Here is a 23107-nt window from a genome sequence, read left to right as displayed (position 1 = left end):
CGTGAAGGAGATGTTGAAGTCACCCAGGACAAGTAGCCTGGGTGTTTCCAACATCAGCTCCGCGACCAGCTGTGTCAGCTCGTTAAGGGAGTCCGTTAGTGCACGGGGTGGCCGATACACCAACAGAATCCCTAGACTGTCCCTAGCCTTTAGGGTCAGGTAAATACACTCGATAAAGGAAGTCTGTCGGATGTGGTTCCTAGTGAGAGGCAAGGTGTTCTTATCTCTCACGACTTGCCAGAAGAGATTTAACAGCTGAATATGCTGTTCGAGGAGCATTAAAGACCAGTTTCCTCCAGGAAGCTTATCCAGATGATTTTTAAATTGTCAATTTTAAATGATAAATTTTAAATGTGGATTGTTTTGACATGTGTACATCTTGTTTGTCCTTGTAAATTGATGTGTGTCTTAACTTATGTTTTTTTAACATGCGGTTCGTCTGGTAATTGTTGTTGTTCCCAGTCTCAATCCCTGGGAAGAGGTGGATAAATAATAATAATAATAATAATAATAATAATAATAATAATAATACCTAACAGTAAGGGGCAGGAATCAAATGCTCTCCATACATTTATCTAGTTTAACATCTTATTTCAAATATTTTAGGCATAAGCACTCTGAAATACCTTAAAGGATTCAGATCCCATCTGATCTTGGAAACTAAGCAAGGTCAGTTTTGGTTAGTACTTGGATGGGAGAGTGTCCATGAAAACCAAATGTTTTAGGACAGATTTCAGAGGAAGGAATTGGCAAAACCACTTCTGATTATTCCTTGTTGAAGAAAATCTTATGAAATAAGTCAACAGATGACTTGAAGGTACACACACACACACACACACACACACACACACACATTTGAAAACTAGTTCAGTGTCAGCCACCTCGTCCATTGCTTTATTTTCCAGCTAGCCTAAGGACATAAGGCCTGGAGGACATGAAAACCCACACATGTTTCTGTGATCTTTGAATTGACCTAATGATTCCAACTAAAGGAAAAGATATCTAAACAACTATCATGTTGTTTGTTTAAGGAAGGAGGGGATAGTGGGATTTATTTTTATATTGTATGAATTTTATTATTGCTGTAAACTGCCTCAATCTTATTCGAGAGGTGGGATAGAAATAAAAAATTATTATTATTATTATTATTATTATTATTATTATTATTAAACATTAAGAAGAATTTTCTAAAAGTAATAGCTGTTCAACAGTGGAATATGCTGCCTCTGAGTGTTCTGAAGTCTCCTTCTTTGGAAGTTTTTAAACAGAGTTTTTAAACAACGGTGGTTAGACTGGATCGTCCTTGTGGTCTCTTCCAACGCTATGATTCTAGCATATGGAGGGGGGGGAGGAGTTTCTGCAGCCTTTCCATACTCTAACAATTCACATATATTTCTCTTCAAACCTCAGAACAGTTAATAGCTTTTACCAGTGCTAGTGTGGGGTGCCCAATTTTAATATAAGACAGACAGCTTCCCTCTCCCCACATCTTTCTCACACACTGTTCCAGCTCTGAAAGGTTTTGAAGCTCTAGTTATTAAATCCACTGTGCTTATTCTTCTGCAGTCACTGCTATGACAGTTCACTTAATAACTGGCCACACAGATCAAGTATTAAATAAGTTATGTATTCCTGCTTTCTATACATTTTAAATGCCCTGTGATTCTTTTCCTTCTTGTTTAATCCTCCATGAACATTAATACATTAATCATGTAATTTTTTTCTCCCATAGTTCTTATTAGCATGATGTTTGTGAAGCTCGGAGAGGCTTCCTTCCATTGTTCCTCTGCAAGTTACAAAAAGGATAATTATCTCCACAAAATAGATACTGATTTGATATTCAGAGAAGATACAGAATGTTTGATGGGACACAATAGCTGGAAGCCTGGATACTCTGGTTTCCATTTTATTTACTGGAAAGCAATTCCAACAAAAGGAAACCCAAGAAGTTTAGGAGTTGTCACCAAAAATCTAGAATTAATTTCATTACCTCAGTATTGTGTGCTGCAGTTATATTCTGAATGTTTGTAGCAAAAACATAAAAATAAAATAAAAGCATCCTAGCTACTGGACAATTCTGTGTTGGCAGCATTTACAACTCCTACTTGGGGCTCATTCCCACTGTGATTTAAAGCAAATTGCTGATCGGGTGATACAGTTGGCCCTTCTTATACACAGATTTTTTTTTTATATGGATTCAAGCATCCATAGTTTGAAAATGTTCAAAAAAAAGTATAAATTTCAAATATCAAAACTTGATTTTCCATTTTTTATAAGGGACACCATTTTGCTATGTCATTATATTTAAGGGGACTTGAGCATCCACAGATTTTGTTATCCACAGGGGATCTTGGAACCAAAACTCAGAGTATAGCAAGGGTCCACTGTATGTGCCTCGTTCCCACTTGAAACTGGTTTCGATCCTACTGAGATCAGCTTCAATCACGATGAAGTGAGGAAAACATAAAACCCCTGTTCTTTCCTGACACTAATTCTTTGCTGTTTCTTTTGAAAAGAATCAATTCCAAAGTGTGTTCAACAAGTGGGAATGAGGGATTTGAATCGCATCATTCTGGAGGGGAGGGACTATCGCAGAGGGGGTTGGCAGAGGGGTGTTTACCATCCCATCTCAGTTTATGGGAAATCAGCCACCATCACCCCTCCAGCACTGCCTTTATGCTTGTGGTGTGACCTATGAGCACATGATCATATATATTCTTTTTATAAAAAATAATTTGACAGAATATGTGATCCATTGTATTTGCAACTACTTGCAATTACTCGGGTGGCATATCAAGTGATCAGTCCGACTGTAGCTCAGCAAGGCAAGTAGCTGCAAAACCAATGGATTGTATATTCTGTTATGTTTTATTTTTTAAATAATAAAAATAAAAATATATAGTCCCCAAGCCGGCCTGCTCAAAGGGGAAATAGTGTGCTTGACTCACGTGGGGCTGCTGAGGTGGAAGGAAAGAGGGAGTGATTCTCCCCCCCCCCCTCTTTGGCTTCTCAGACTTTACTTTTGGGTAGAGCCCAGGCTCCTAAGGTGAAAAAGAGGAAGTGATTCTTCCCTCCTCCTCATCTTCCCAGTCATTACTTTCAAGTAGAGCCTGGGCTGCTGGGTTTAAAAAAAAGAGTGATCTTTCCAAGGCAGTGTGGTGCAACAGTCTGTATGTTGGACTGGGACTCTGGAGAACAGTGTTTGAATCCCAGATTATTCATATGAACTAGTGGGTGACCTTGAGCTATTGACATTCTCTCAGCCTGAGAGGAAGGCAATAGGAGAGTCCTCCAAGACACCCATGGATCCATGCATCCTAGGGGAGACTCCTCTATGGAAAAACCACCTCAAGCCCCCACCATGCCTTCCAAACCCTGCAAGGCTGAGAGGGCATCACCTCAAACCCTCATGCCTTCCAAACCCTGCAAGGCTGAGAGGGCCTTGTCTCTCTCCCCCCCCCCCCCCCCCCATGTGTTAAGACTGCCCCTGAATGTCCATTCTGAGCATCACTTATAGAAGCTCTGCATCAACATTCCTAGGAGTGGTTTTTGGTTTTTTAATTTGGAGACATCCTACACACACACACACACACACACCTCTGGAAGGTCCTCCATTTTGAGCATAACCAAGAGGCATGCACTGACATTAAGGTCCTCCATTTTGAGCATAACCAGGAGGCATGCACTGACATTCCTGACAGTGTTTTGGGCTTTGATTTGGGGACTTCCTCCATATATATTTTTTCCTGGATGGTCCTCCATTTGGGGGGTGCCTGGTTCTCCCAACCCTTCTTTCCCCTTTCTCTCTCCTTCCTTGCATCATCGATGACATGTAGATGACTGACATACATTTTGAAATGGTACAAACTAGTGGGAACAACAGTCATGTCAAAAAAAGAAGCAATTACAAGGGAGTAATGAATAGATTTGCTTTCATAGTGGAAACTACGAACCTTTTGGAACTGATTCAATGACACGGAGCAAAATTGAATCATAAACCGGTTTAAATGTAAGTGGGAATTAGCTCAGGGTTTCCATTCATAAATATTCATCTAGCATGAGCCTCCATTTCTTTTAACAACATTTCTTTAATAGATTGGTCTAAAGACTGGCGTACAAATCAACAATCCTATGTAAACTAGAAATAAGTCCTGTTAATATCACCAAGGCTTATTTTGGTGCAGATAATGTATAGGATTACATAAATCTGCAGTCCTACAAATATCTACTCAGCAAAAAGCCTGACTGATATTAATAGGACTTATTTCTAGTGTGCTCCTAGGGATCCACATTATAGGGTTTGCATTGCTCAATTTTTTTTGCAACAGGATCATACTGTTCAGCTCAGCATAGGGTTGCCAATATTCTACTATCTGGCTAGACCTGCTCCTCTGACTTAAACTAAAATGGAGGAGGAGGAGGATATATGATGTGTGGACGTTTAACAGGAAAAGCTTCCCCTGGCCTCAAGATGACATGATGACATTTTGCTGGTTGGCCTCTTTGTGTCAAGTTTCTCTTAAACGCCTGTGTGTAGGGACAGGGGTGGGGAGCTGACAACTCTGCTCACTGAAACTGAGCAACCAGCCTGTGGCTATAAAGTGTATTTTCTTCCCTGACATGCAGCACTGCCTTATCTTTTAATCAGTTTCGTTCTTAGAAAACATTAGGCGCTTCAAAAATGAATACTGATAGTGATGAGGATCATGATGATGATATCTTCCTGGTGTAATATCAGCTTAGCAGCAGTGAAAAACTGCCACTGTATAAATCCCATGCCCCCAAATTCCCTTTTAACTTACTGTCCAATATAATTTCCATAGTAGAAAACTAATCTAGCTGTTTGGTGTTGCTTTAATTGTGAAGGCTGGCAACACAAACAAAGAAGTCCAGCTGATAATTTTCTAAGCAGCATGCATTAGCCACTATAATATCTGGAATTTTTAAAAAATCTAATGTAACTGCAGTATTCCTTATTATTACTATTAGTATTCATATGTATTATTGATTATGATGGTGATCACCATCGCCACCATCATGAAGCAATACTAGCAAATACAATTGTTTGATTTATGCTTTGAGATAAATTCTTTTGGACCATAATCCACTTACAAAATGTCTCCTACAAACCTCATCATTGTATTATTGTATGTATATTTTGATTGTGTTTGTCAAGCAGAACTTCTCTGTGGACTGTGCTTTTCATTCATGCCTCTTCCAAATATGTATCATTCTACATTACTTAACATTACAACTGGAATCCATCTACATTACTTAACTTTAGGTTTATTTAACTAGGTAGCAGAGACACACAGAATCCCTGTTACTGAATTCAAAGATGGGTCACAGGACACCAGGAAGAGTTCCCGGTATGCATTTATGATGGATGCATATCGCAATTCAATGACTACCCCATTTTATATGAATTCCACAGAGCACCTGCCCCATTGCTCAATAGTCACTTTACTGATTCTGCCATAGTAGTAATATAGGGACATTACAAAACTACCCAATTGTAATTCCTGCAGACTTAAGTCCATTTACGAAGACATAACTCCCCAAAAGGATTCCAGCCACATATCCCAAATTTTCTGGGTGAACTGGACACTACTAATGTTGGCATTCTAATGGCAGTTAGTTTCAGTGAATATGATAGAAATGTCCTTTGCATAGAAAACATTCCAAATTATAATTTTTGCTACTGTAAAAAAGAAAGAAAGAAAAGAAAATGAAATGACATGTAGCAGAAGACAGAATTTTCTAACTAAAGAGATATTTTAATTGGAATGTGAACAAATGAGTTTGTTTATGGCCCTCTCTCCTTTTCCTTTCCTACATCCTGCCAAACACACATTAAATGCCACAGTTTCCAGTATAAGTGACATCTGGAAGGTGCACAGAATCCCTTGTCCTGCATAGAAATACAATAATCTGACTTCACTGTTTAGAAACTGGTGTCTATTAATTAAGAGTCCATCATTTGTAGTCTGTAATTATATTTATTAAACCCTAACTCATATCCTAACTATAATTAGTTCCTGCTAATTAATTTTATCAAATCCCTCTAGATTCATATCTTAAGTAAATATTGAGTAGCCCTACACTAATTAGTTCAATCAACGTGGAGTGCATTTCAATGACTAGGAATCATTCCTGCTAATTAAATTTAATATAAAATAAAGTTCCATGCAATAAATTTGCCAAGTACTGAGGTTGTAAAACAAATCAAAGAACTAAAGTCTAATTTACCCCTAAATTTTGCCTGGCCTGCAGTTTCATTTGAGGAAAAACTTTACATTTGCATTACTAATTTATTTGGTTTTTATTGTATTTCGTTCCTACCTGTTACAAAATTTATTCCATCCCTTCATTATACAGCTTTGGTCCAGGTTATTAGTAGGACTGTTATCTTCCTGTATGCATCCATTAGAGTCCTGAGATTACATACTGAGACCCTTCTCTCTGTCCTACCACCTTATAAGGTAGTTTGGTGGGAACAAGGAGGAAGGCCTTCTTGGTGGCTGCTCCCAGACTTTGGATCTCCCTCCCTAGAGAGGCCAAGCTGGCCCCAACCTTACTCTCCTTCCGTCAACCGGTCAAAATGTTTTGTACCATCAAGCTTTTACAAACAGACCAGGGATGGGTTTTTAATGCTGTGTGAATTTAAGGTGTATGTATTTTTAACATTTTAAACATTTAATGTTTTAACTTTATAAATTGTTTGCTTTTTTAAAAAAAAATCTTATATTTATACTTTTATTAATTATTTTGCTTTTTGTTTTTAATTTGTATTGTTTTAAACATGTTGTTAATCACCTTGAGTCCCATTAATAGGCGAAAGGTGGGATATGAATGAAAATAATAATAATAAGGTAATCGAAAAGGCTATACCAAAACCCAAATCAAAAACTATGGCCAGTGTGCCACACATATTAATACTTATGTTGTAAAGAATAACATCCAGCATGCAAATAACCACTTAAATTAATGCATGAGCTTATGCAGTTATGGATGTGAAAATCTAATCTTGATTTTGGTACATTTCTCTCAAACCCACTTGCATTTCTTGTCCTATTTTTGAACTATTTTTTGTTTTGTTTTGAGAGTGAGGTTTTGCATGAATACCTGTGCTTATTTTGATTTATTTTTTCCCAAGGTGCACATTTATTCACACATTTTCTCTAATTTCCACATTTTGCAAATGTACACATGCTCACATTTTTTATCCTCACAGTGTCTTAAGAGGTGTGAAAAGCCTGGTTTTATTGAAACTATCTAATCTAATAAAATAATTTCCAACTATACATGCTAGCTAGGAAAAATATTCTCTGACTTCATGACCTATCAGAAAAAGTATTTTTTTAATTCTCATACTTTTAAAAGTCTTCACTCACTCATGGAACCCTATTGGCTGACTGTTGGCAAGTCCCACTCTCTCATCCTTAGAGGAAAACAGTGGAAACATCCTCTCTGTGACACTTACCAAAACAATAGCAACAATACCCCATGTGATAGGATTGCCATCAGAATGGACATGAAGACACATAAGAACAATAATAACAACAGCAACAACAACAAGAAATTGATGTTAGATAGAGAAATAAAACTCCTATGTTTTCCTGAGGTCACGAAACTACAACTGATTGGATCCAGACAGTGAATACTGTTAGATTTAGCAGCTTCTGCATACCTATACTCACCAACTACTAATTTTCATTTTTTTTACTATTTGCTTCCTTTTCCAGATGCATTCACTTCCTACGTTATTCTAACATGAAGTCATTTTCACTTTTCTCTCTCATCCAGCATTTGGTTATAAACAACAAATTTGTAAGTAAACCTAGTGTTACATGTTGTACAAAAACCCTAAGCTTGTTTCTTTTCTCCGTTAGACAGTGTATGTATGTGCGCTTTGGCACGGGACTGGTTGTTGTTCAGCTTCCACTTTGCCAGTTTGATTATTGTGCTGGAGAGATATAGTACTATATTTCACATTTCCAGGCAAATTTACTAAGCAAGCAGTGTACATCATGAGACAAGATTTGGACACTGTAAACCATCAATAAATGAGAAGAACCCATTCACAATTAAAAGTTCATCACCATAATCTTAAGGACATGGAAGTATTTAGCTGTCAGGTCATGCTTGCTTACCACTGAAATGTAGTTTTAATCAGTGAACAAGGAAAGTTTAACTGAAAGGAAATGCTGAGATGAGCACGCTTCATATGTGGATAATGGATGTACCCATTTCTATTAAAATTGAGTATTTTTTGATAATTGCCTTTAGTAGACTCTGAATTGCAGACTTTTCCTTAAAATATGAGATAAGACTGAAAGGCTTCTTTGAAAAAGAGAAGTTCATCCCTAAGAAAGTTATATTAGAGTGTAGCTTAAGAACTGATAGCAATGGGCTGTGTATTGACTCTATAGTTATATCAATTTCATATCACGATTCCACTTTCAGGGAATGTCATAGTGCCATCCTAAGGAATATTGAGACTTACAGCTGGTTAGGTACTTAGAATTCTCTTCTAGAGAGCTCCAGTCTTCTCCCTGAACTGTTCTTTTCAAGGTATTCTGAGAAGAGACAGACTGAAGATTAAATCAGTTTCATTTTGTAGCATTGTCAATTTCTGAAATGGGGCTATACAGAGGGGCAAAAAAGAAGTGCTTTCATATTGGCATGAAGGTGTGGCATTTAGACGACATACATCTAAAGGCCAACAGGAAAGCACCCTCTTGGCGCAATATGTGGAGAAAAGCTAATTCAAAAAGAAGGAGTTTTTCCCCCCGTTTCTTCCTGAATGCAGCTGTGGCACAAAAGGGATGCCAGATATTTGAATCATTCATGTAGATGCCCCAGAGAATGTGTGGCAGAAAATGGGTTGGGGATCCCAAGGGTACACACTCCACCGCAGCTGTGGTGGAAAATAAAACACAGTCTAAGAGCATGTGCTGCAGAAAGCTGGTTTCAATTCAATGCACCCTGCTCGCTCTGGTGTGGATGCACCGCCGTAGGTGTGCCAGCATATTACAACCCTGGCCCTAATCCTAATTCTAACCCTAGCAACTGTGGGATGCTGTAAGTGTTGCTGCCAGATGTTTCATCTGGAGAAAGTGATAAGGGAGAATTTCACTTTTAAGTTGGACCCCCACATGTAGTCTAGCACCATTTTTCAGATAGCCCTGTGCATCTGTGTACATGTTTAACTGTGCACCATCAGCACTCCTCTTTTATATGGCAGAATGACAGAGCCATCCACAAGCAAGCCAAAAAGAGGCAGAGTGATGTCGTGGTTGCATGCAGAGACGGCTGACCTGATAGCTCTGTGGTCACAACCACATAGTCTGGACAAACTGAAAAAGTCCTATTATGCTGAAACATATAAGGAGGTGGCAAAAGGCATGAGAGCTAAGGGCTGTCAACACAATTGGCAGGAGTGTCCATCAGAAGTCCAAAACCCTCAAGGGAGAGTACAAGAAGTTTAGGGACCACAAGGTGAGAAGTGGTTGGGGTGCAACCAGCATGCCCTTCTACAAGGACCTCATGCCTTCATTGCCAAGGATGGGAACATATGGCGCAGAAGAGTATGTACCAGTGGTGAACTTGCCAGGGTGCCATTGGGCCAGCCAGCCAGAATTTAAACTGTGGTGGACACCTCTGAGGCAGAAAGTGCCCAGGACCTTTTGATGCCCTCTCAAGGTAAGATGTGCCAGGGACCTTGGAAAGGATGCAGGGGAGAGAGGGAGGAAGTGGCACCAGGGTGGTCACAGGGCTCCCTTCCCAAGAGCACCTCTTCCCTTACCACCTCCCATCTTACCACCTCCCACCATACCCACCTCACTAATTCCCTGCAGTGATCCTACATTGAACCTGCACATCTGCACATAAAATGTCACAATTTTAAGAATGGAAAATGTTGTTATCCATAGAAAACAACCTGCATCAGTCCTGTGCAGATGCACAGACAGAGGTGTAATTTTTTTAAAAAAATTATTAACAATAAAAAGATAAGTGTTTAAAAAACTATGTACAAGGGGGAAAGGGAGGGGAAGGTGCTTCAGGAAGTGGAGGTTGGAGGGGCCCAAGTCGCTTCAGGGTGGCACTTTCTTCATTTGGTCCTCCATGACAGCCATCCTCTGCTCCAAATGGCAATCTGTAAGGAAAAATAAAAGTGAAAAGAGTGGTTAGGAGGTAGCTGTGCCACCCAGTCACACAGCCAGAGTTCCTGGGTGCCCCGCCCACTCCCTCCCTCTGTTTTGCTGCCACTCTTACCTCTAGCACGATCCTGCTCCTAGGCTCCTATCAGTAAATAAAGGATTTATCCACACCATACAATTATAGCACTTTGATAGTTTAAATGACATGGTGTCATCCCATGAAATTTTGGGATCTGTAGTTTCATGAAGAATCTAGAGTTCTGTCTCAGAGATAAGTGATGCTGTAACTCAAGTAGGTGCACTAGAGAAGTATAAGCATATCAACAGACTCTAGATCCCCAAATTCCATAGCATGAAGTCATGGCAGTTAAAGTGGTATCAAACTTCTACAACTGCTCAGTATGGATACACCCCTTGACTCAGCTTCAGAAATATAAAATTGGGTAGATTTTTCGTTGTAAAGACAACTACTTCAAACCATTTCCCTGAACTTTGCTCTGCAGTACAGTGGTCTTTACTTTGCTCCTCACAATTTGTCATATCATACTCTGGGGACACTTAATATTTTGAGGAAATGAATAAGCCTAGTATAATTTGGCTGAATATTTAAAGCTCGACTTACAATTATGCCTCCATTTCTGACATGAGAGTGTATACAACTGTAAACATCATAAAAACATCAGATAGCAGCAGCAGCTTTACCACCATGCTTGCAAACTATTTCCCCCCTGAAAGCAAGCAATTCAAAGAGGTATTATCTATGTGAATCCTGAATCAATGTGCTCCACAGGAGCATGCTAGTAGTTTATCTTTTGGTGTGGCTTCATTAAACAGGCATCAAAACAAAGTGACCTACTGTTGCACCATTTCAGTTTGACGGTTACAAAGTAGCAGCTTTCCTGGGGCTCACAGCTGTCCAGACACACAGACTATAATACAAATAATGTTTTTAAATCACTATGAAACCAAAAAAGCCTGTCCAAAGCCCATGCTCTTTTACAATGGAGAATGGAATTCCTGTTGACCTCAGACAAATTGTAGGGGATAAAAATACCAGTGGAGGCAACAGACTGTACACAAAGGACCAACTTTTCTGAAAGAACCCTTGAGCCTTGCAAACAGAGTGCATGTAAAGTCAATGTACAATATACAAATGGGTATACAACTGTGTTCTTAACTCTTAATCTCCCTCCATCTCATCCTCATCTATTTTGTCACTCCCCTACTCACTTAAATGTCCTGTTTATCTGCTTTTAAACATTTTAAATTCCTCCAAATATATCTTCTCTGCCTGTGTCTTTGTTCTGTCTGCTTCGGAAGTAACCAACCTGCTAGTTGTGGAGGCATTACAAAAAGACATCAAGGGTGTGGGTTGGCTGTGTCTTCATATTTGTGCATATTAGAAGGTGGGGAAGAAAAGCTATACTTTTATTATACAGCTTTGGGGTGCATGTGCACCTCACTGAATATGAAGACATGAACACTTTCCTTTGCAGAAGTCTAAATCTACACACAGTCTGGAAGAAAACAGGTACCCTGCCTACAGTCCACATTTGATCTGCCCATCAAGCTATATTTAATCTTCCATGTCAAGAGAATGACTGGATAACACACAAGCTCTTTGCAGCCTCTAATGTTTATAAAACTTTAATGAACTGAACTTAGTGTTACAAAGAAATACATAATCTGCAGCACTTGAAGCCCTGGGATAGTATAGCTGAATAATAAAATCCCTCCCCCTAGCGATTTTTCAGCTGCCCTTTCCCATCTCCTTCATCAGAGACAGACACAGACACTTTTTAGTACTTTAAACAACCAGTGATCTTCTTTCCTTGCCTACTTCTTAGCATGAGAAGGATTGCATGATAAAAGCCATTGTACAGCAACCCTGGCTAGCAATATATTTAGCTGGTGAAGCAGAGAGTCATTTCTTATGGGGGTTCTCTCTCTGTGTGAGCAAAATTAATAGCATCCTCTCAAATCTTTCCTCAACAGTTAGTCATGCCATCTGACAGGCAATGTGCCATCCTGCCCACAGCATCTGCCTGTCTTACCCAGAGGCTTCTCTCTCCTTATATCCATGATTTTAAAATTGAAATGGAAATGTAATGAGAAAAGAGATGAGACAAGTGCCTGTCACTTAGAAGGGTGTCTGCTCCTGACCTGTTTCTTCTACTCACCCACTGCCTCTCCCACAAACCTGCACCATTGTCCTTTTCCCCTCTATTATCCTTTTTCTGAGTATGTTAGTCCTGGGATTGTGTGCACTACACAGATGTTTCTCTCATCCTATTGCATGGTTATTTTTCAAATAGTTTCTCATAGCAGATGCTCCCATGTGTACTCCCCTCCTTTCTGGGCTGAAACATTTTCCCCTCTTTACAAACAGCAGATTGCATTGCCACAGTCCTTCTGATCTGGGGAGAGAACAAAAATCAATAGCAATGATGTTGTTTTTCTTTTCAGGCTGTTCTGCAATGAGGCACATGATTCACGGCACCTCTCTGCATTGTCTCACACAAGTGTTTCCTTGACAATTTTTTTCCATGACTGTATTCTTCTTTTAAAAATACCCACTGGACCATTTATTTGCCGCTCAATGTGTCCAGTTCATTGTTCTGTCTGTGTTTCATTTGAAGTCTCACCCAGTAGTTTCTTCTTCTTCCAAAATACCATGAGTGCCATAAGTTTAGCAATGTTCAATCTGGAATTTGGCCTGGAGGGATATGTGATACAGCTAATACAACTTCATTCTCTGCCATCTGTTCCTTGAATCTATCTTTATTCTGCATATCTTAAGTTAACTCTGAATCCAAGGTTAGGTTGACAGCACTGGCCCATGTGGGCAGACCAAGACTCAAACAAGTTTAAGTTTTCTTTTCTTATTTGATAAAAAAAATACCTTCTTCACCTTGCCTCAACACACTGTTCATATCAGAGTCCAAATATTGTCTTACTGAACCTGGGAAGATGTTTGTCAACTCACTAGGCCCCAGCTGTGGGTAATGATACAAGCAACTGCTTTGTAAATCCACATACACAGTATGAAAGTAGTACTGAAATGATAGGTTGATTATTTGGAAACAAGAATCACATGGCATAAAAAGAAAGAATGACCGGCCCCATACAGACCAGCCAAAATAAAGCTGCTTTGGGTCACTTTGGAGGTATGCTGTTTAAATGATGCATGCCTCCTAAGAGTCTGGAAGCCATGCCAAAGCCATGCTCCAGTCCTAAGGGCCCACAGAAAGGAAGAAGAAATAGAAGGCATTCTTAACTAAAAGCATTACCAATTGAAAAGAGACAAGACCTACAGATGCTCATATAGCTGTAGAGTTCTAGAAATCTATTTTGTGTCATTTCCAAGACATGTGCCCAGTCTGCATGATCCAAATAAAATGTCTTCATTTCATCCTGGGGTCCCACAGGTCTCTGTCCTGGCCCCAGTGCTATTCAACATCTTTATCAATTACTTGGAGGACAAAATTGGGGGCATACTTATCAAATTTGCAGATGGCACCAAATTAGGAGGCATAGCTAATACTCCAGAAGACAGGCTCAAAATTCAAAGTGACCTGAATAGACTAGAAAGCTGGGCCAAAGCTAACAAAATGAATTTCAACACAGACAAATGTAAGGTACTGCACTTAGGGTGGAAAAATGAAATGCACAGATATAGGATGGGTGATACCTCGCTAAAAGAGATCTGCGAGTCCAAGTACATCACAAGTTGAACATGAGTCAACAGTGTGATGCAGCAGCAAAAAAGGCCAATGCGATTTTAGGCTACATCAATAGATGTATAGTGTCTAGATCAAGGGAAGTAATAGTGCCACTGTATTCTGCTTTGGTCAGGTCCCACCTGGAATATTGTGTCCAGTTCTGGGCACCAAAATTTAAAAAGGATGTTGAAAAACAGGAGTGTGTCCACAGGAGGGTGACTAAAAAGGTGAAGGGTCTAGAAACCATGTCCTATGAGGAACGACTTAGAGAGCTGGGGATGTTTAGCCTGGAGAAGAGAAGGTTAAGAGGTGATAATGACAGCCCTGTTTAAATACTTAAAGGGATGTCATATTGAAGAGGGAGCAAGCTTGTTTTTTGCTGCTCCAGACACTAGAAACAATGGATGCAAACTACAGGATAAGATATTCTACCTCAACATTAGGAGGAACCTTCTGACAGTAAGGGCTGTTCAACAGTGTAACACACTCCCTTGGAGAGTGGTGGAGTCTCCCTCCTTGGAGGTCTTCAAGCAGAGGCTGGATGGCCATCTGTCGAGTATGCTTTGACGGAGACATCCTGCATGGCAGGGGTTGGACTGGATGGCCCTTGTGGTCTCTTCCAACTCTATGATTCTATTATTCATTTCCATGATGGGGAGTTCAGATAATGCATGGCCCAATGATTGATTCCGGTGTGAACAGTCCAAACAATGTTCAGCCAGTTGAGCACAGAATTGCTGTATACCCCTTTTAATTCACTATTTCATCTAGGGAGCTGTTCACACTATGTTATAAACTGGTTTGCAAACCAGTTTAAAAGTGAGTGTGGCTTAGTGGTTTTAGTGCTGAACTATAACTCTGGAGACCAGAATTTGAATTCTTACTTGAGCGTAAAAACCCACTGGGTGACCCTGGGCAAATTATACTCTCTCAGACTCAGAGGATGGTAATGGCCAATCCTCTCTGAAGAAACATACCAAGAAAACCCTGTGATAGGGTTGCCTTAGGGTTGTCATAGGCTGGAAATGACTTGGAGGCACACAGCAACAACAAAGTATACAATAAGAGAGAACTAATTCTGCAGTGATCAATTAAATAATAATAATAATAATAATAATAATAATAATAATAATAATAATAATAATATGGATAGACCTGATTTGACATTGTGTCTTAAAGCCAAAGTTGTAATAGAGGAAGTTTGCAAGTCAGAACTTGCCTTTCCCATCATTTCATCCTGTGGCCTGTGGAACATCAATCTCTTACTTTAGCATCAGTTTACCATCTGAAACTTGAGGATTGTACATAGACCAATGCATAATAAAAGCAAATGTCTTCAACACTATATAAACCACTATATAAATATTAAGCATTAATGTTAAGCCATAGAACTCATTGTAGTATTGTAGGAGCAATGACCATTTCTCAGAAAAAGTGGTCATTGGTACAGTCACCCCTCCTTATACACAGATTGTTTTATACACGGATTCAAGCATCCACAGTTTGAAAATGTTCCATAAAAGTATAAATTTCAAATATCAAAGCTTGGTTTTCCATTTCTTATAAGGGACACCATTTTGCTATGTCATTATATTTAATGGGACTTGAACATCCACAGATACACGGGGGATCTTGGAACCAAACCCCAGCATATAACAAGGGTCCAGTGTATTTCCTACCAATTTCACGAAGCTGTAAGACAAGACTAGGTATGTTTATTTAAATGTATGTCTCTTTAATTTCAGTTGAGGGCCCCACATAAGTAGGTCAAAGATGCCATCCTTAGTCAGTTCTACCATCACTGCAATATTGTAAATTCTTGTATGCCACTTGGTAAAGCTGGGTGGGTCCTGTATATCCAATTTGCAGTTACCTTGGTAGAAGTTAATAAGTGAGAAATGAGTTCTATGAATTTTTTGACCTTCCCTTTCAGATATCCCAGAATAATAATTATTAAATCCAGTAAGATATCATATCCAGCCATTTCTTTGATGGCTCTAATAATTTATAGAATTGCTATTTATGTGAACAATTCTACCCAACTGTGGATAAAGTCACCGCCTAAATTCCATCACCAAGATATTTGTTGTGATTTAATTTACACTTCTTTTTTTCAATTTAAAGGATATTGGATTGAAGTGAAATAGAATTTTCTGCCTTTCTATTAGCCCTACCTCTCCGCTGGTTTTCATTACTTGAAACTTTCCACCATCTGCACCCTATCCATTTAGACGGGTATGACACTGTAACGCTTAATGAATGACATATAATTTCAGACTCAGTCTTATCCACAAGTCTTTTAATCTAGAGCACTTCCATTCAAACCTACTTCATCCTACTGAATCAAATGGATGACTTCCTTAAATCCAATTTAAATGGTAGATTGGGCTGTGAGTGTTTTAACAAGATAGAAAGCAACCTTTCACAGGCCTATGCCTTTCTTCCCTCCAGGCACGTGCATCATAACCAAAATGTCATGTCATAAGAAAAAATGAGCTAAATATCCATCTCAGTACTTGTTTGCTAATTTGCAGGACAGAAATAGTAGTTACAAATTTGTTATAAATGGTTGATCATGGGGTATTAGTAATGGAAACTCTGACAGACCTTTAACGATTACAACATTAGGGGGCACCTCTATAATTAGTTTGCTACAAAGACCACAAAGCGCTTTGCACTAAATTTATTAGCTGAACATACAGTAATGTCAGACAGCCAGGGTGTTTTTAAGCATCCACAGATTAGGAAAATAAGCAGGTTACCACACTGGATTTATTGTAGGCTTCATCAGATCATTACTATTATATCACAGATAATGCCAGAAAGAAACCCTGTCATTCAGTTGGTGTAAAAAAAAAGAAAGAAAGAATGCTTTGGGGAAATTATTTTATAAAACCAATGATAAGTAAGGATGCATTCTGTAAATTTCAAGGGCCTATATAAAACGCCTGCTGGTTTCACTCCCTGTGCTGGCATGAGGGTTGCTGGTTCTTGGAATATCTATATCTGTGATGGCTTTGAGAAATATAGACTGGAACCTTGTTGATAGTTTCCACTAGAGTGCACTCAATGAATCAGTGAGATTTACTTAGGTTTGCACTCACCATTTAATGATTCGTTTAGTTGGATTTCTCTACCAATAGGCTCTCTTTAGGCCTATACGATTCAGGCCATGATGTAAACAGTTATATGCAAGATAAACCCACATACCCAATCTGATTAAAATAATTAATCATGTTCAACTGCATACTCAAAATATAATCGAGATATAGCAAAATCAGTGAACCATCCAACATAAGCTTCAAAATGCCTACAAAATAAGTATACAATGGGATACTTTCCCAAATATGTGAATACAGGATTGTATCCTTACAATTTTACTTAAAAACCAACCCACATGAGGATGATGTAAAGGTTTGAATGTTGGCTTACAACTCTGGAGACCAGGATTCAAATCCCTGCTCGGCTATGGAACTCACTTGGTGACCTTGGGCAAGTCACACTTTCTCTGTCTCAGAGGAAGGCAAAGGCAATCCCATTCTGAACAAATAGTGATAAGTTCACTTTAGGGCTGCCATAAATCAGAAATGATGTGAAGGCACACAACAACAACTACATCCCATTTTTTAAAAATTATTTTTAAAAGACATTTTTCTCTTGGTTTTGATCTTTTCCCAAGTAGTTTATGGCTCTGTTCAGTCCAAGGGAAACAGAACATCAATTTAAAAAGTAAACAACAAACAACTTAAACGACAATCTTTTACACTTCTTTTGAATGAAAATAAAGAACACTCCTTTAATGTTACACTTTTGAATGCTGTTAATTCAAAGTTCACTTTGCTGTAATACACCAAAACACCCTGTAACACATCAAAAGGAGCTTTCAAGAAAGCTCAGATACACATGGTTCAATAATGACTGGGCATGGAGTGCCACAAAATGACACAAAACATAATCTTAAATCTGTTTACTGTGATGTGAATTTGATTGGGTTCAATGGTAATCTAACTTGCCCAATCAGAAAACATTCATTGGAATTGCATTCATACTCCTGCCCAGTTTAAAGAATGAGGAGCACATATACAATAAATAATAGTACTCGGAGTATAAGGCTAGCAGCAGTACTTTGATCATTAACATGATGCTATGTAGACTGCCTAATATTGTAAACAGTAGTGACTTGTGGACAGTGTGTGTGTGTGTGTGTGTGTGTGTGTGTGTGTGTAGATGATGCTTCATCTCTAAATGTAATGTCTGTGGTTGTAAAATACAAATGGAAGACAGACATTAGTTCTTTGGAAATGTAGCAGAATCTATGACTGTGCATTAGTCACCTGATGAAGTTTTGAAATATTCAAATCCTTCTGAGGGTAGATCTATGGATGCATAGTCCATATTGTATTTGCATGTTTTCATCCACAATTCAGTTCTGTTCCATTTCTGTATTAATATGCATTACAAAATCTCAAACCATATTTAACATATGTTTGAATGTGTATTTCATCTCAAAGCACATATTTAAACACAAATTTTGATATACAAACTTAAACAAATTTATAGTACTTAGGAGTAAGACTTCCTGAAATCACTCAAGATTAGGTCTGAGCATACATGTGTAGGCTTGTACATCTCTGCTCAGAATGTCACACAATTGGGCTGGAAAAAAAATGAAGACCAATGAAACTAGAATAGTTTAATGTTCATCTTTGCATTAATTCAAGTGAAGCAGATCAGAATTTTCAAAGACTGAATTCCTCAGGCATCACTAGTTGGAACTAGTAGGCTTGCATGTTATAAAAGCATGGGAACACCATATTCCTTTTCTTTACCTCCTGTCTCCCTCCTTTTTATGCCCCAATATCAGGCTGCTGCCATACTGCAGAATTTAACTTCCACTTTAACTTCCATGGTTCAGTCCTATGACATTCTTGGATTTATAGTTTGTTGTGGCATCAGAGCTCTCTAACAGAGAAGATCAAATATCATATAAAACTACCCATAGCATTGTGCCACGGCAGTTAGTGGCATTGAACTGCATAAACTCCACAGTGTAGATGCAGCCTCATTCACTGTGTAGTGAATAAGGTGGAGCTGAAGATAGGGAAATGCAAAGTATAATGATGTCCAGACATGAGATAAATTGTACTTCATGTTAGGAAGGGTACAGAGAACTTAAACATAGGAGCTGCCATTTTGGACAGGACTCCTCTAAATAATGGGCAATTTCAGCCTTGTAGTGATGGGAGAGTTCTGTCATAAAGAAGAGAAATGAAAGAAGTATAATATTGGGCCAACTGTTCCCAATGGATTGTGTTGAGAAAAATGATCATTAATATTTCTCATCCTGAGACAGCTCCATATACCCTTCACTGGCAGTGAAAGCCATAGTACCATATTCACTCATTCAGTCAAGTCAATATATAATGTTTATTTGGTATAGAATGGGATTTAATATATTGTTTTATATTCTGTTTCTCTCACAGTCACCCCAATCTGTTCCTTTTGTGTTTGACTATGCAGATGCTTTTACAGATCTAGTAGTATTCTGCTGTGATGAGAAATAGGCTAGTAACTAGAATATATCCCAGGTGTTTACATGTATTTTATACAGGGAAGTCACTGTGCTCTGTGTTTTGGTAACAAATAACTATAGGATCAAATGTCTACAATGTAGAATAGTATCCAGTAGTGTTCATATTATTCTTTTCATAATGTAAGCTTTCTGCATATGTGAGAAAGCTCATAAATTCTGCTTGGCTGAGCTGTTTGGAGTCTTGCTTGTCAGTTCCTTTCCTTTCTTTTTCTTTCCTTTCCATGCTTCATTCCCTCTCGCCTTCTTTTTTTTGGTTCTAACTTGTTCTAACAGTAACCCGAGAGGAACTGAGAACCTTACTGTATTACAAAAATACATCAACACTCAGTGGCAGCGAAGTGGCTTTCTGCTTACCTCTCTGCATAACATCACAGCACTTTTGTTTTCCTTCCAGATAGAGACTGTTGTAAAAACATGCCTTTCGTTAAATAGATTTTCCCAGTGCAGCAAACGGCACACTTTTTTGAGCATCTCCCTCAGGAAGAGAACAGAAGTATTCAAAATCATGTGGAGAGGGAAGCAGAAAGCTGTTTTTCGGCTGCTCCATCTCGGCTTAATTTTGTAATGCTCTAAGATTCTAAATCACTGACTTGGTTTGGAGGGAAGTTAGCAGCCATTAGCTTTTGAGCACTTCTTGACTTAGTTGGAGGTTTGCTGGTAGATACCATGTATTGGATTTGGTTATGTTTGCCAGAATTGAAAAATCAGAAATGAGGTGTGCTCCTCAGTTGAATTTCATATCGTGATCTCCACATCACCAATAGTTTTTTACTATTTACATGGCAGGGGGTGATCAACATGTCAGTGGTTATCAAGCCACATAAGTCTTCTTATGCAAATACACAGGAGGATATCAACATAACAATATTGCAGGAATTACGAGAATTTAAAAAGGCATTTAAGAAAGAGATAAGGGAAGAATTACAGGACACAAGAGAGGATATAAGAATAGATATGCGAAGGGAAATAGAGGGTCTGGCCAACAAAATTGACAAAATAACAGAAGAATTCACAGACTTAAGGACAGAAGTAGATCAATTGACAAACAAAACAAAGGACATAGAGGGAAAGACAGAGAACATAGAAAAAGAACAAAACAAAGACAGACAATTTATGTTAATACAGGAATTAAGATACAGGGAAAAATGTATCAAGATACGAGGTGTCCCAGAAGTAGAGGGGGAACAACTACCTGAACATATAATACCAGGGTTAGCTGCTCGTTTGAATATAACAGAAGAGGTTTTGGATCAACAAATAGACAAAGCATTCCGTATTAACTCAACATATGCAAAGGAAAATAAATTAGAAAGAGATATAGTAGTATGTTTCACAAATGCAAGGATCAGAAATAAGCTTTGTTATCTGTGCTCCGCAGAGAAATTGATATTAGATGATAAAGAAGTTGACATCTATAAGGATTTACCAGAGCAAATTCGCAGGATAAGACAGGATTACAAATTCCTCACAGAGGCCCTAACAAAAAAAAAAAAACAAATACGATTTAGATGGGAAAAGATTGAGGGGGTAACATTTATGTACAAACAAAAAAGACAGAGGATTTGCAATCTAGACAAAGCTAGAGAATTTCATAGGAAAATCTTAGATAAGAGAAAAGACCCACAAGAGGGACAATCAAAGAAAAAGAATCTAAGACTACCGGAAGAGAACCCCAAGAAAAAGACAAAGGAAGACAAAAAGCCTAAGGGAGGTGGGGAAGAAAGCTCTAAGGACAACACAGAAGGGGAAGAAGAAGTATAAACATGGGCTTTAAAATAGGATCTCTGAATGTAAGAGGCTTAAATAGAATACACAAAAAAAGATTAGTAGCTCAATACTTAGAAAAAAATAGATGTGACATATGGTGCATACAGGAGACCAAGATTCGAGATAACGAAGCACAACTCTTAAAAAATCCTAAACTCGGGCAATTATTTTATTCATTAGATAAAAATAAGAGGAGAAGAGGGGTGGCGATCTATGTAAATAATAAGTATGAAGTAAAAGAAATATGTAAAGATGGAGAAGGAAGATATGTTATAATACAATTGACAATGCAAAATCAAAAAATAGATGTGATATGTATATATGCTCCACTTGAAAAAAAAAACACTTTTTTTGAAAAAATAAATAATGAATTAGAAAAAACAAATGGAGACAGAGTTATTATGGTGGGAGATTTTAACGGGGTAATCAAACCAAAGAGGGATAGGAAATCCAGAAAAAAGATCAAAGACAATCAAGGGAAACTCCCAAACAGCTTTTTTGGAATGACAGAAGAACATAATTTAACAGATATATGGACACACTTGAATAAAGATAAGGCAGGGTATACATATTTCTCAGATACGCACCAATCAGCTTCTAGATTAGACATGTTTTTAACAACAAATAAACTATTGCCATTGATTAGAAAAATGGAAGTAGCCCCCAGAATAATCTCAGACCACAATGCAATAGAAATTGAGATAGATATAGATAATAAACAGACAAAATGGAAATGGAGGTTGAATGAAGAGTTACTGACAGATAAAAATTATGTGGAAATTTTAAAAAATGAAATTAAATTATTTTTAAAAGAAAATACCACACCAGAGGTACAGAACAAAACTATATGGGATGCATGCAAAACAGTTCTAAGAGGCATTTTGATAAAAAAGGCAGTGGAAAAGAAGAAAGAGAAAAAAATAAAGGAAAGAGAAGGTTTACAGGAGCTGAAAAACCTAGAGGACAAAATTAATAAAAACTTAACGGATAACAAACTGAAAAAAGAATATGAATTACTCAAACATAAAATACAGGAACGAGATATAGAGGAACTGGCAAAAAAATTAAAATGGATTAAACAAAAATACTTCGAACAAGCAAACAAAACAGGAAGATGGCTTGCTCAAAAACTAAAAAAACAAAAGGAAAAAAACATGATTGTGGAAATAAATTATAAAGGGAAAATAGTTACCAAACAGAGTAAAATCAAGAAAGCATTCCATGAATATTTTGAAAAGGTATTTAAGGACGATACAGATGGGAAAGACGAGGAATATCAAAAGAAAATGCAGGAATATTTAGAAAACAAGGAAATAAATAAAATAACCAAGGAGCAACAAGATGAATTAAACAAACCCTTCTCTAATGAAGAAGTCTTAGAAGCAATCAATGCTCAAAAAAATGGAAAATCTCCTGGCCCGGATGGGTTTTCAGCAATGTTTTATAAAGTGTTTAAATTGGAAATATGCAAAATATTATGTGATACATTTAACAACATAGCAAAAGATGGCAAACCAGTTTCATGGGATTATGCAGATGTTGTAATAATACCAAAAGAGGGGAAAGATAGAAAGGAAGCAAAAAATTATAGACCTATTGCACTCCTGAATCTTGATTATAAGATATACACTTGGATATTAAGTAATAGACTTAGAAAAATCTTAATGGAAATTATACATAAAGATCAGAATGGCTTTTTGCCAAAGAGACAAATCAGAAACAACATAAGGAACATCTTAGACATTTTGGAATATTACAACTCACACAAAGACAAAAAACTGGCAGTTATATCTTTAGATGCCGAGAAGGCTTTTGATAATGTAAAATGGCAATTTATGTTGGAAACTCTAAAGAAAATGGAA

Source organism: Sceloporus undulatus, chromosome 1 (genome assembly GCF_019175285.1).
Source record: "Sceloporus undulatus isolate JIND9_A2432 ecotype Alabama chromosome 1, SceUnd_v1.1, whole genome shotgun sequence".
NCBI classification, from domain to species: domain Eukaryota; kingdom Metazoa; phylum Chordata; class Lepidosauria; order Squamata; family Phrynosomatidae; genus Sceloporus; species Sceloporus undulatus.
This window is presented reverse-complemented; position numbering follows the sequence as displayed.